A 9,670-nucleotide genomic window follows, 5' to 3' on the forward strand; every position below is an offset into this window, starting at 1 on the left:
TGCTTGCTCACTCACTGGGAGCGGGGAAAGCTTGCTCCTTATTTGGGGCGAGGGTAAGTGTGTGTCCAGGAGTGGGGTAGGAGGGGTGGCTTTGGTGGTGGTATGTGCACGTGGAATACCCCATTGCTGTTGCTCAGTCACTCAGTCCTGTTCGACTCTTTGTGACCCCATGGTCTGCAGCGTGCCAGGCTTCCCTGTCCTTCATCATCTCCCAGAGCTTGCTCAAACTCATGTTCATTGAGTCAGTGATGCCATCCAACCAGCTCATTCTCTGTCGTCCCCTTCTCCTCCTGCCTTCAATCTTTCCTGGCAAGAGGGTCTTTTCCAATGAGTCAGTTCATCGCATCAGGTGGCCACAGCACTGGAGCTTCAGCTTCAGCATCAATCCTTCTAATGAATATTCAGGATTGACTTCCTTTAGGATTGACTGGTTTGATCTTGCTGTCCAAGGGACTCTCCAGAGCCTTCTCCAACACTACAGTTCAAAAGTATCAGTTCTTCTGTATTCAGCCTTCTTTATGGTTCAACTCTTACATCCATACATGACTACTGGAAAAACCATAGCTTTGATTATACAGACTTTTGTTGGCAAAGTAATGTCTCTGCTTTTTAATATGCTGTCCAGGTTGGTCATAGCTTTTCTTCCAAGGAACAAGCATCTTTTAATTTTGTGGCTGCACTCACCATCTGCAGTGATTTTGGAGCCCCCCAAAATAGTCTGTCACTATTTCCATTGATTCCCCATCTATTTGCCAAGAAGTGATGGAACCTAATGCCATGATATTCGTTTTTTGCATACTGAGTTTTAAGCCAGCTTTTTCACTCTCCTCTTTCACTTTCATCAAAAGGCTCTTTAGTTCCTCTTCACTTTCTACCATAAGGGTGGTGTCATCTGCATATCTGAGGTTATTGATATTTCTCTTGGCAATCTTGATTCCAGCTTGTGCTTCATCCAGCCTAGTGTTTCAAACTCTGTATATAAGTTATATAAGGGTGACAATATACAGCCTTGATGTACTCCTTTCCCAATTTGGAACCAGTCTGTTGTTTCATGTCCAGTTCTAACTGTTGCTTCTTGACCTGCATGCAGGTTTCTCAGGAGGCAGGTAAGGAGGTCTGGTGTTCCTATCTCTTGAAGAATTTTCCACAGTTTGTTGTGATCCACACAGTCAAAGGCTTTAGCATAGTCAATGAAACAGAAGTAGATGTTTTTCTGTAATTCTCTTGCTTTTTATGATCCAACAGATGTTGGCAATTTGATCTTTGTTTCCTCTGCCTTTTCTAAATCCAGATTGAACATCTGGAAATTCTCAGTTCGTGTTCTGTTGAAGCTTGTCTTGGAGAATTTTGAGCATTTCTTTGCTAGCACGTGAAATGAGTGCAACTGTGTCATAGTTTGAACATTCTTTGGCATTGCCTTTCTTTGGGATTAGAATGAAAACTGATCTTTTCCAGTCCTGTGGCCACTCCCGAGTTTTCCATATTTGCTGGCATATTGAGTGCAGCACTTTCACAGCATCATCTTTTAGGATTTGAAATAGTTCAACTGGAATTCCATCACTTCCACTAGCTTTGTTCGTAGTGATGTTTCCTAAGGCCCATTAGACTTTACATTCCGGGATGTCTGGCTCTAGGTGAGTGATCACACCATCGTGATTATCTGGGTCATGAAGATCTTTTTTGTACAGTTCTTCTATGTATTCTTGCCACGTCTTCTTAATATCTTCTGCTTCTCTTAGGTCCCTACCATTTCTGCCCTTTATTGAGCCCATCTCTGCATGAAATGTTCCCTTGGTATCTCTAATTTTCTTGAAGAGATCTCTAGTCTTTCCCATTCTGTTGTTTTCCTCTATTTCTTTGCATTGATCACTGAGGAAGGCTTTCTTATCTCTCCTTGCTATTCTTTGGAACTCTGCATTCAAATGGGTATATCTTTCCTTTTCTCCTCTGCCTTTCGCTTCTCTTCTTTTCTCAGCAATTTGTAAGGCTTTCTCAGACAGCTGTTTTGCCATTTTGCATTTCATTTTCTTTTTTAAGTGCTACCAGTTTATTGCTTCCAACTCATCTCCCTCCACCCTCATGCATGCATGCTCAGTCATGTAACCCCATGAACTGTAGCCCACCAGGCTCCTCTGTCCATGGGATTCTCCAGGCAAGAATACTGGAGTGGGTTGCCATTTTCTTCTCCATGCATTTCTTTCTCCTGGGGATGGTTTTGATCACTGCCTTCTGTATAATGTCGCAAACCTCCGTCCATAGCTCTTCAGGCACTCTATCAGATCTAATCCCTTGAATCCATTTGTCACTTCCCCTGTATAATCATAAGGGATTTGATTTAGGTTTACCTGAATGGTCTAGTGGTTTTCCCTATTTTCTTCAATTTAATTCTGAATTTTGCAATAAGGAGCTCATGATCTGAGCCATAGTCATATTCAGGTCCTGTTTTTGCTGACTGTATAGAGCTTCTCCATCTTTGGCTGCAAAGAATATAATCAATCTGATTTTGGTATTGACCATCTGGTGATGCCCATGTGTAGAGTCGTCTCTTGTGTTGTAGGAAGAAGGTGTTTTCTATGACCAGTACATTCTCTTAGCAAAACTCTGTTAACTTTTGCCCTGCTTCATTTTGTACTCCAAGGCCAAACTTGCCTGTTACTCCAGGGATCTCTTAACTTCCTACTTTTGCATTCTAACCCCCTATGATGGAAAGGACATCTCTTTTTTGGTGTGTGTTCGAGAAGGTCTTGTAGGTCTTCACAGAACTGTTCAACTTCAGCTTCTTTGGCATTAGTGGTTGGGGCATAGACTTGGATTACTGTGATATTGAATGGTTAGCGTGGAAACGAACAGATATTATTCTGTCGTTTTTGAGACTGCACCCAAGTACTGCATTTTGGACTCTTTTGTTGACTGTGAGGGCTACTCCATTTCTTCTAAGGGATTATTGCCCACAGTAGTAGATATAATGGTCATCTGAATTAAATTCACCCATTCCTGTCCATTTTAGGTCACTGACTCCTAAACTGTCGACCATCACTCTTGCCATCTCCTGTTTGACCTTTTCCAATTTACCTTGATTCATGGACCTAACATTTACAAGTTCCTATGCAACATTTTCCTTTACAGCATCAGACTTTACTTCCATCATCAATCACATCCACAACTGGGTGTTGTTTTTGCTTTGGCTCCATCTCTTCATTCTTTCTGGAGTTATTTCTCCACTCTTCTCCAGGAGCATATTGGGCACCTACCGACCTGGGGAGTTCATCTTTCAGTGTCCTATCTTTTTGCCTTTTCATACTGTTCATGGGGTTCTCAAGGCAAGAATGCTGAAGTGGTTTGCCATTCCCTTCTCCAGTGGACCACGTTTTGTTAGAAGTCTGCATGACCCGTCCATCTTGGGTGGCCCTACTTGGCATTGGCTCATAGTTTCTTTGAGTTGGACAAGGCTGTGAGCCATGTGGTCAGTTTGATTAGTTTTCTGCGATTATGGTTTTCGTTCTGTCTGCCCTCTGATGGATGAGTTTAAGAGGCTTGTGGAAGCTTTCTGGTGGGAGGCACTGGCTGTGGGGGAATCTGGGTCTTGCTCTGATGGGTGGGGCCATGCTCAGCACATCTTTAATCTAATTTTCTGCTGATGGGTGGGGCTGTGTTCTCTTCCTGTAGTTTGGCCTGAGGCCAGACTATGGTAGGGCTAATGGCAGTAATGACCACCTCCTTCAAAAGGACTTATGCCAGAATGCAGGGCCTCCCAGGACTGTTGTAGTTAGTGCCCCTGACCCTTGGCAGGCCACCGTCGACCCACACCTCCACCAGAGACTCCTGGACACTCACAGGCAAGTCTGGCTCAGTCTCCTGTGGGGTCGCTGCTCCTTTCTCCTGGGTCCTGGTGCACATAAGGTTTTGTTGTGCCCTCCAAGAGTCTTGTTTCCCTGTGGGTTCTCAGCCCTTTGGCTGGATCCCCAGTTTGGGAAATCTGTTGTGGGCCTTAGAACTTTTGCAACAGTGTGAGAACTTCTTTGGTGTAATTGTTCTCCAGTTTGTGGGTCATCTGCTCGGCGGCTCTATGGTGGGGCTAAGGTGACTTCCTCCAAGAGGACTTAGGCCACATGCCACGACGCTCGGGTCTGCTGCAGCCAGAGCCCCTGTCCCTGTGGCAGGCCACTGCTGACACTTGCCTCCGCAGGAGACACTCAAACACTCAAAGGCAGGTCTGGCCCAGTCTCCTGTGGGGGTCACTGCTCCTTTCCCTGGGTCCTGGTGTGCACAAGGTTTTATTTGCGCCCTCTGAGCGACTCTGATGGGTCTGAGATTTGATTTGAAATGCGATTGCACCTCTCCTACCATCTTGTTGGGGCTTCTCCTTTGCCCTTGGACACTGTATCTTTTTTTGGTGGGATCCAACATACTCTTGTCAATAGCTGTTCAGCAGCTAGCTGTAATTTTGGTGTTCATGCCGAAGATGAACTTTTGTTCCTGACACCCTGCTTTTGCTCCCCGGTCTTCAGAAGTGGCTGTTGGGTTTTTTTGGGTTTTTTTTTTTTTTTTTTGGTCTTTTTGTACCTTGTTGTCCACAGTTTGCAGTTTTTGTTTTTAATATTTATTTTTGTTTATCTATTTGGCTGTGCCAGGTCCTAGCTGTGGCATGCCGGATCTTTAATTGTGGCTTGTGGGATCTAGTTCCTTGATCAGGGATTGAACCCAGGCCCCCTGCCTTGGGAGTGCGGACCACCAGGACACCTTGGGAGTGTGGACCACCACAGAAGACCCATATGCATTAATGTTTAGTCCCTGATCTCCCTATGAGGGAGCTCAGTTGTTAAAGAATCCGCCTGTAATGAAGGAGAGCTGGGTTAGATCCCTGAGTTGGGAAGATCCCTTGGAGAAGGAAATGGCAACCCACTCCAGTATTCTTGCCTGGAGAATCCCATGGACAGAGGAGCCTGGTGGGCTACAGTCCACAGGGTCGCAAGAGTTGGACGCAACTTAGTGACTAAACCACCATGAAAGCAAAAGTTGCTCAGTCGTGTCTCACTCTTTGCGACCCCATGGACTAGATAGTCCGTGGAATTCTCTAGGCCAGAATACTGAGTGGGTAGCCTTTCCTTCTCCCAAACCACCATAGTTTCTTTGTATTTTGCTCCTCAAGGAGACATCTGTCCAGGTACAAGTGCTGCAGCAAAGGGTTCCAGGTCACAGGTCCCAGTCTCAGAGACAGCTCATGGGACCCTGAGAAATAGTTGATTACCCTTGTATGAAAGCACTCAGTAGAACACCAGACCTTGAGGACATTTTCTCGATCTGGGGAAACATGAGAGACTCTGAAAGAAACTCAGTACTGGTTTTAAATAGTACAAAAGAAAACCCACAAGATCCCCATTCTCAAGAGTCTACTTTGCCTTGTCAAGACCTTTGTCACCTGGCCCATACCTGATGGGACCCCATTAGGCTTTGCTGGTGGCTCTGTGGTTAAGAATCTGCCTGCCAATCCAGGAGGCGTGCCAATCCCTGTGTCAGGAGGACCCCCTGGAGAAGGAAGTGGCAACCCAGTCCATTATTCTTGCCTGGAAAAATCCCATGGACAGAGGAGCCTGGTGGGCTATGGTCCATGGGGTCGAAGAAGAATCGGATACGACTTCATTCTGATAGGGATAGAGTAAGATATCTATCACGGTTAGAAATCCCACTTGGGGATGATAGGTAGAGAAGGACTTCAGGAGATCATTATAAACTAGACACCGATCAGGAAATGCCCAGACCTTCTGGTGACTAAGCAACAATTGGAACATTTTGAAATTAAACAAACTTACTTAGGCCAGTATCACAGAAAAAGATACAAGACCCACTCTTGGCCTTGAGAGGTCTGTAAGATAAAGAACCCTGAAAAACTGCATTCCTGCACGTAGCGTGCACAAGAATATGGGGGAAAGGTGAAAGAAACTGGGGGAAAGGTGAAAGAAACTGGGGGAAAGGTGAAAGAAACTAGGGGAAAGGTGATGTCATACTGAAACCTGAGATGAATTACCATATTTTCGTCTATGTTACAGACTTTTTGCTAATATCCATATGATTCTAGGTAGCTCATAAGAGTCCCAGTTAGACCATATAGAGTTAAAAGAGGAGCTAATGATGTAAGTCTTGACATCTACCCAAGAATGAGGAAGAAAGTGGCATTCTTTCCTCCCCACTTTTTCTTCTTAAAGATGTATCTGTTTGCTCCTTTATTTTTGGTTGTGCTGGGTCTCCGCTGCTGCTTGTGGGATGTCTCGCATTGCGGGGAGAGGGCACTGCCTTTCGTTGTGATGTACGGGCTTCTCATTGTGGTGACTTCTCTTGCTGCAGAGCACAGGCTCTGGGAGCTCATGCTTCGGTCGCTGTGGCGCCCGGGCTTAGCTGCTCCAAGTCCTGTGGGTTCTTCCTGGACTAGGGAGCGAACCTGTGTGCCTTGTTTTGGCAGGTGTATCCTTAACCACTGGCCCGCCAGGGAAGGGCTTCCCTTGTGGCTCAGATGGTAAAGAATCCACCTGCAATGCAGGAGACCTGGGTTCAACCCCCCCTGCTTTGTTCTCAGTGTGGCAGAGTGCTCGTGCCTGCCTGCTTTTATCCTTCACAAGCATCCTATACTATTAAATCCACTTCTTACCTATCACTTTGCCTCTTGTTGAATTCTTTCTGCACCAAGACAAAAGCATCTGAGCTTCAGTAAGCTCTGTGATCAGGTGTGATGTTTCAGCTGGGAGATTGTGGGTTTGAGTCCCATCTGAGGCATGTGGCTTCAACTCCGTTCAGAAACAATTTCCTGGTCAAATTTTCCTCAGTCTGCCAGAACCGTGGGAAGTCCCAACTTGTGAATTCAAGATGTTACTGAGAGCAAAATGATCTCAACGATGGAGAATTTTTCTATGATGTTTATGAGGTGTGAAGGAAAATAAAAGCAAACCTCAGGAAAATGGTGTTGGGAGGCCAGAAGGGGGAGCTCTCACGTAGTACACTCAAGATCAATAATAGGAAGACCTGTCCTTTACAGCGGAGACGGCGATGGCACCCCACTCCAGTACTCTTGCCTGAAAAATCCCGTGGACCGAGGAGCCCAGTAGGCTGCAGTCCATGGGGTCGCAAAGAGTCGGACACGACTGAGTGACTGAACTGAACTGATTTATTTTGGCTGCACTGGGTGCTTGTTGCATCATGGGCTTAGTTGTGTGTGGAATCTTAGTTCCCCAACCAGGGACTGAACCCAGCCCCTGGGTGTGTGTATTGAGAGTACAGAGTCTTATCCACAGGACCACCAAGAAGTCCCCTTGTCTGGTGGTGGTGTTGTTTTTTTTTCTTTTTTAATCATTGGACTTGCCTATGGTTTATGCTGTAGCTTGCGTGTCCTGAATTGCAATTCCACGCTATTCCCCTATAAGCCCATCTTTGCTGGTAAAATAACGGTTTTATTTTTAAGGTCAACAGAGGTGCTGGGCTTGTGTTCTCAGAACAGCCCTATGAGGCCTGCGTGGTTTACTCCATTTTACAGTGAAGCATAGAACCTGGGAGCAGTCACTCAGCCAATGATATCTGTCAGACCGCACAGCCCATCCCAGCTTGACCGAACCGTTCAGCTATCCGAGAATTTCCAAACTGTAGCACCTCTCCCCTTTGGGGCCAGATCATTCTGGGGGCTGTCTTGAACATCACAGGACATTTGGCAGACTCCCTGGCCTGGACTCACTAGATATCATAAGACCCTCCACTCCCACCACACGATTCATTGTAACAATTAGCAATGCCTCCAGGGACTTCCCTGGCTGTCCGTGGCTGAGACTCTGAGCTCCCAGTTCAGGGAGCCCTCGTTTACCCCTGGTCAGAGAACTAGATCTCACATGCCACAACTAAGACCCAGCACAGCCATATAAATAAATAAATACATAAATAAATATTTTTTAAAATGTCTCTAGGTGTCAACAAATGTCCGGGGTGGGCAGGATGACCTCCTAGTTGAGAATCACTGGTCTAATGTGTTACCCTGCTGTTACTGGGCTGACTGGTTGCCCTTACAGAGACATGTGCAAGTCCTAACCCCCTAGAACCTGTGACTGTGACTTTTTTTGGAAAAAGGGTCTTTGAAGATGCAATTAAATTAAAATTTCATGATGCGATCATCCTGGATTACCTAGGTAGGTCCTAAATCCAACAAGTGTCCTTGTAAGAGGCACAAGAGATACAGACACAGGGAAGCAACGTGAAGATGGAGGCAGAGATTGGACGAAGGTGGCCACAAGCCAAGGAATGCCTGGAACTGGAGGCAGGAGGGAGACGCCCCCCTACACCCAGAGTAAAGGGATCAGAGATTCATTCCCCATGGACTGAAACTCCAAGAAAAAAACAGCAGGACAATTAAAGGAGGAGGCTGGGCCCTGCCCAGACCACATATTTCTCATTCTTGAAGTCAGGAGAACTTCCCGACCACACATGTGCAGAAAGACTCTTTAGGAGTCAAAGGTGATGTGAAAGGATGCTCTATGCCTTTTCAGTAAATCCATCTTGGCTAAGAGATGCATAAGCACACATGGGAGGATCCTGAGATATACCAAACATGGACTGTGAACCAGGAAATCAAAGTGACTGGCCAAAGGAAACCCGGAAGAAATGCCCCCTAAAGTAATTCAACTACCACAAGGGCGCAACTCGGCGGCTCTTTCTCTGAGTCTGCCCATGTGCCTATCCACGTCGGTCAGATCAATCGCCCCGTCGTGTCCGACTCTTTGTGACCCCGTGGACTGCAGCACGCCAGGCTTCCCTGTCCATCACCAATTCCCAGAGCTTGCTCAAACTCATGTCTATCGAGTCGGTGATGCCATCCAACCAGCTCATCCTCTGTCATCCCCTTCTCCTCCTGCCTTCAATCTTACCCAGCATCAGGGTCTTCTCTAAGGAGTCAGTTCTTCATATCAGGTGACCAAAGTATTGGAGCTTCAGCTGCAGCATCAGTCCTTCCAATGAATACCCACATGTACTGTACTCTTTTTCCTCTTAATACTTTGTTTGACTACCTTCCATCTTTGCGGGAATTCTTTTCTGCAAAGCCAAAGGGCCAGGGCCTTGTCACTGACCACCAGTCCACTGGCTAAGATTTGGTGGTCTCCCACCAACCTGGCCTCAGTCTCCAGCTGGGAACCCAAGCTTCAGGCTGTTCCTCGCTGAGGACGCTTGAGGTCAGAACCACCAGAAATGGAAAGAGGCAAGAAAGGACCTCTAGAAATTCCAGACGGAGGGAAGTTGCTGACACTTTGATTTCTGAGCCCGGCTTCAGGAAAAGCTGTGAGACAATACACCCCTGTTATTTTAAGCTACTCAGTTTGTAGGATGTTGTTATGGCATCCCCACTCAACTAATACTTCTACTGTGGTGGGCACTTGAACTTGCCTGAGAGAAACCACCCCCTCCCCCACAGCGCTCATTTTCTATTTATAGCGCAATTCCCGAGCTGTGATGGTCCACTTATTTTAGTTCAACCTATGCTTCACTTCTCTCGTTCGTCCAGAAAGTTCTGATAATTCCCTCTGCTGAGGCCTGTGGTTACCTGGGGAAAGGAGACACCTGTCTTTCTGTGTCCCCCGCCTGTTCATTCCCCAGATGAGAAGCCTCCACGAAACTTTGTGCATGATGCCCTGGGAGGTGATCA

The sequence above is a fragment of the Bos indicus x Bos taurus genome, chromosome 7 (assembly GCF_003369695.1).
Source record: "Bos indicus x Bos taurus breed Angus x Brahman F1 hybrid chromosome 7, Bos_hybrid_MaternalHap_v2.0, whole genome shotgun sequence".
NCBI lineage: Eukaryota > Metazoa > Chordata > Mammalia > Artiodactyla > Bovidae > Bos > Bos indicus x Bos taurus.